Raw genomic sequence first — 6,000 nt, 5'->3', positions numbered from 1 at the left:
AAGTGACTTGTGCTACTCTTGTCAGGTTTCATGGACGGGGATATAGCTGAGGCCATGTCTGGATGTGAGGCTAGCCCAGTGGGCAAAACTCTGCCAAGCCATCAGTCACCTGTGTAATTGATGTCATTGACAGGCTGTGCTACTGGTGACCTGATGGTCAGGGCATGCTGGTCGTACAATTAAACAAGTCATATCAGGAGAGTTCCACAGTACTGCAGCAGACAAAAAGCTGTTGATGCAACTTGGATGATAACAGACCCCCAGCTGATGGCAGTGGTTGATAGGGGGTCCCTATGCACTGCCATCAAAAGAAGAGCCTACACCGCCCATGATAAGTGGCCATTGAGGCCACAAGTGATCCCTTCATGCCACTTTCAGCATTGGGAACTCTGTACCTGTACATTTATACTCAGGTCATAGCTGAAAAGGATCCTTGAAGTAGCACACTCACCCAGTCAATAAAGGAAAAATAAAATAAAAAAGTAGCCATTCTTAGAGGCAGATCAGGTGACAACTAATGACACAGTTCCAGAAGCATTGGCCATTTCGTGCTGATGTGACTGCCTTTGCTACACACCCTTCATTATATCTGGTCCTGCAGAATGACAGGAAAAAGAGAGCATGTTAGTGCACACATATGGTACACACATATAGTCATTATGCAGTAGAATGCCTCACATGATGTATGGACCTCTCTTTTGGGAGGATAGCTTTTTTCTCCTGCAGCATCCTACCATATTCAACTCTTGCTTGTTGGCCACTGTAAGAAAAAGTATGTAAACCTCACTACTCAGGTATACCAGGTAATAAAATAAGAGGATACAGGAAAAAAAAAAGAAATGCTTACAATACATATTTGGCTTTCTTTTTTCCAACTTCTGCCTCCCACTACTGAAATAGTTCAGGGCTTCAACACCACAGGTTGCTACAGCAAAACTGGCACTACTCACCAGAATGAGTGATACAAATGGCATCGCTCACCATCCTGCCATGTTTCATTTCAGTTATCTCCCATGCACAGGAGCCATCACTCCATCCCAGCAGGTGCTCAGAAAAATCCCTGTGCAAGAAAAGCAGAAATATTTTCTGTGTGTTACACATTATGTAGCAGCTCTACATTTTACTGAATCTGACTAAGCCATAACAAACACACAATTTTATTTCAGGTGACAAATGGTAATCCTTTGTGCATGGGCATAATAGCTGCATGTTATCATGGAACCATGGTGAACATGGCTGCTGCCATAGATGTTGGGTAGCTCAGTATACAGTGAATTCAGAACACACAGTGGCATGAAAATGAGTCATTAATATACCCTCCAATCTCTTAGGACCTTAAAGAAATTATATAAAACATAGGCAACATTTTATGTGAGAAAGCATATGGACAAAAATCTATGGAATGCAGGACTTTACATAACAACTCTCTGGAAGTGGATAGAAAAAAAATGAAGGCAGAGATCCTACCTGGCAGTATACATGCACAGTGTAATGAATAGCTGTGGTGGATGGTAATAACAATGAGACAGAGACAACTGAGTATATCTGAGTGGGCATTTTTATGACCCACTGTGGTAGTGGAGGTACAGGCTGAGGGCACTAGTCACCTAAGGAAGGACAGAACACAAGAGATATGAAGACCCTGTGCATAATTGTAGGCATGCTAGTGAATTTTAAGGAAGAGAGAGTAACAAGGTGTGCATATCCCTATAGGAGGTCAATAGGCAAATAAACGAAAGGTACAAGTTGCCTATGCCCATTGCATAGACTGTACATGGGGGTAATACAGACAGCAATGAAAGGGTCTGCTAACATGTTACATAATAAAGGAATGTAGCAATGGCCATAGGTGGATGACAATCACATACTAGCTGACACATCCATTCACTGACTGTTACTTACAGGCATATAAGGCTTGCCATTCACCTCATGAAAGAGGCATTGGTTGGAAAAGTTCACTAAACAGGTGATGGGGGTTTTACTGCTGACCCTCCTCAAGCATGGCATGTGCATCATGGAAAAACATGTTGCAGGCAAGATACCACATTACCATATGTGGCAGGGAATCTTGCAAGACCTGAATGCTGTAGTTTACTATAACTGGTCTCTGCAACAGGTACAAAGGGTAACTGATATGATAATCTGTGCAAAAGGCAAGGCATGAGAAATTTCAAGGAAATGTCCATCACAGGGAGTGACCCACCAACACAGAAACAGTTCTAAGAGATGGCGAAGTGGAGCCCCATACCTGGGGGGGGGGTTCTGGATATGGTTGTTGGGCTAGCAATGATGACCCAAGTATCACTATGGGATGTGCTAGGCTAGTACTACTCAGTACTAGTCCATATGCAATGCTGCACTTCATTTGTAATAAGAATAATCTGCCAAGGAATGTCTGCATATTATCCATTCAGGTACCTCTGGATGCAACTTCCGCAACTTGCATGTGAAAGAATGCATGTCTCCAAATCCTGCATACACATTGTCTATCAGTGTGCATGTTACAGGGGAATATAAGTATATGCCTAAGTATTGTCAGATGTATAATGTGTTAATGTTTTCATGGGTTGTACAGTTGGAGGACACAGCCCAACAGGACAGCTGCAGTGACTGAAGATAATGGCAATATGTATGAGACATAGCTCAGTGACACACTGGCACTGTGTGTAGCATTACTGTGGGCACCCCCATCACCAACAGCACATGCCTCTGTAGAGTGACAAATGTATCCCACAACATCACCAGTGCAGTCTGAGCCTCCTGTACATGTGAGCCCCCATCTATGCTCTCAATGAGTCTCCTGCCAACTGTACAACTTCTGAAGTTTGCAACTAGGGAGGGACAGCACACAAGAGATATGAACATCCTATCAATAAGGGTAGGCATGGCAGTTCACTGTAAGGAGAAGGGATTAACAATTTGTACATACGCCTACAGGGGGCATATAGGATGCAGGATGTGCTGCAGCAAATCCATACCATTACTGGAGGGTTTGAGCAGTGTTGTGCACAGCAGTACAACAGTCTGCTAACCTGTTACAAAATGGGAGAAGGGAGAATACGGTATACCTCTCAACTGTACAGATTTTCACAGAATGACCAGATTTTTGCCTCATATTTTTAGTCCATTTTTCATAAAATTGTGGTTTGCTCACAAACTAGTGGCAAATCATTTAAGAATGAAGTTAGAAAATAATGACAGACATTTGAGTTTCAGGCTTCATTCCCTTCAAAAAATCCACGCTAATGCAAAACCTGTTATTCTGTCAACTTTCTAAGTTGGTAAGAGAAATATTTAAAAATTGTCCCTATTTTTGGACCATTTTCCAACTTTTATGTATGACTTTGTCCAGATCTCTTGCTTTAAGAGGTTGAGACTGAGAGGTATGGAATGAGGCCATAGAGGGATGACATACACAGACCACATGACATACTTATTCACTGACATATGTAAATCACATGTGTAAAGGCCACATACCTACCATAGGGAAGATGTGAGTGGGTTCATGGCACTTTCATAACTTCAGAACAATCACTAATCTTGGTGCAACACTTTACATAAATCAGTGGGTATGCATGTCAGTGAAACAGACACAGACAGCTGCTATCAACAGTCCTGTAGAAATTATGTGTGGGAACTCTAGCTTGCAAGATGACATTCAGTACCTGTACTATGATATGGTGTATAGGAACAGCAAGTTAATGCTGGGAAGATCTCTGGTGGCAAATGTGCCCTCCTTGGGTGCTTCAGTAAGACGCACAGCAACTGCCCTCACATCTTGCATTGCAGGCCCTATTGTGCCTGTTCATGGGAGTGTCAGTATGTGATGTGGACAGGCACCTGCTATCACTGCACACACTACACAGACCACTACAAAGACACTTCCACTGCAGATATGGCCTCACAGACTGCCACAGTTGACTGTCAGATGTCTCATGTTTGTAAGTAGTAAGTCACCTTGAAATGAATACCTGGAATCCCTTGCCATGCTCTTCATGAGCATTCCTACATTTCTGTACCAATATTTAGGCTGTGGACATGTATACAAGGTACCATGTCTACCCATGGCCATTTTCTATGTCATGGATGACAAAGCTCTATAGGGTCTCAACATGACATGCTCCATTGAGATGCCCACACACTAGATCCCATGGTTTTATACCTTCCTTGTCACAGACTACATCAATTCCAGAGACTGTAGTCTGCCATAGTGAACATCACTAATGGTCATAACACAACAGACCCACTCTAGTACTTAAGTTCATAATCCTTGCCTTGACAAAACTTGACAGAAAAGTAAGTGGTTATTGTATTCAACCCTTTTGACTCTACCCCATGTGATAGGTGATCCTGTCAGCTGTGTGCAGCAGCCATCCCCATAAATGCATGGCTATGGTTATGTCTGATTAACAGCAATGACAGTCCATGCACTGCCTTGCATAGCCTGAATATGATAATGCATACATCATACCTCTCAGCCATTTAGAGTTTTGCCTCATATTGTTTGTCTGTTCCTCATAAAATGTGTAGTTTTCTGACAAATCATTGAAGACTGAAGTCACTGAGTAATGATATACATTTAAATTTCTAACTTCATATCATTCATGAAATGTATGTTCACACAAATCCTGTTATTCTAGTAACTTTCTAAGTGTATAAGAGCAATATTTAAAATCTGTCCCCATTTTTGGGCCTTTATCCTACCATTATTTTTGGCTTTGCTTAGATTTCTTGTGATAAGAGGTTGAGAGCTATGCATACATCATTTTATTATTTTGTCCATGCCATGCTCCTGAATTATGGGCCAGAGCCTCCTGTTCACAACTGGTGATGTATTGCACCCATGCCCTCATTAAACGTTGCAATGTTGCTGCTTCTTCTTCAAACTCTATAGACTTTTCTTCCACTGCTGGTCCTATTGTGATGTTGAGCCCTTTTGGAAAGTTTCTTTATTGCTGGAGTAGTTTCCACACCACAAAGATTTTGCGACAGATGTCTTGTGCATATTGTATTACCCCGCCTGATGTGTCATGGCAGCAGAAGCATCTTTGTATTTGTCCAAATGCAATGGCATTATGCTTTTCTGTGTGGGCAATGTTATATACCACATAAGTTCTGATCAGAGGATTGTTCATTGGGGCATAATCCATGGGTTAAAAACATATTTGGTATTACCTGCAACACAGAGCAGTCACACCATTATATGTGGCCTGCTCCCTGCTTACATTGTTTGTGTGCTTCCTGCCCTGTGAAGTCAGCCTACATGTCCATTTACAATTAGATGATACTGTGGGAAGTTACCCACCCCAACTGGAATCAATGGTATAGTTTGGACTTGTAAACAAAAGAAAACAAAACTAGAAAAAGCATGAATAGCAGGAGTTCGGGAAATATTCCCCTACTTAAGCACTTTCATCCCTATTTAATAGGACATCGTCGGAATGATTTTGATAAAGTCCTAGTAAATAGGGATGAAGAAGTTTAAGTAAATGGATGTTTTTATATGCCTGCCATTCCTGTTTTTGGTTTGATTGTTGTGTTAAGTACATGGACATCATCAGAGCTATTTGTTATTTTGGTTACTGCTTGGACAGGTGCCATATTGTGAATTATAGAAACTGCTAGGTAGATACACTGACATATTAAATAAAATGTCCAGGGACATACAGTCCACCTGGCATTTGAAGGAGGGGAAGCCCTTTTTATTGAAATATCTCAATCGCTGTAGGCCAAGTGGGACCTTTATGACAATCTGTGTGCGATATATTGCTCCTGGGATCACATTAAAATGGGCTACATCATAAAATGCCCACATAGTGGTATTTCTTCCCTCTGCAATCCTGAGAAAATAGATATGCTCATCAACATGTTGTAGTATGATATAGAGGAATTGGTGTAGGATACATGAGGCTGACACCTGTAATATGCCTAATGTGTATCCTGAAAGTTGTTGGGAGGTCACTGTAGCTGAGTTAGTTAATGCTGCATATCTCTTTATGT

Source organism: Protopterus annectens, chromosome 2.part1 (genome assembly GCF_019279795.1).
Source record: "Protopterus annectens isolate FY-2018-M chromosome 2.part1, PAN1.0, whole genome shotgun sequence".
Classification (NCBI taxonomy): domain Eukaryota; kingdom Metazoa; phylum Chordata; order Ceratodontiformes; family Protopteridae; genus Protopterus; species Protopterus annectens.
The sequence above is the reverse complement of the archived record's forward strand: the minus strand, read 5'-3'. Positions refer to the sequence as shown.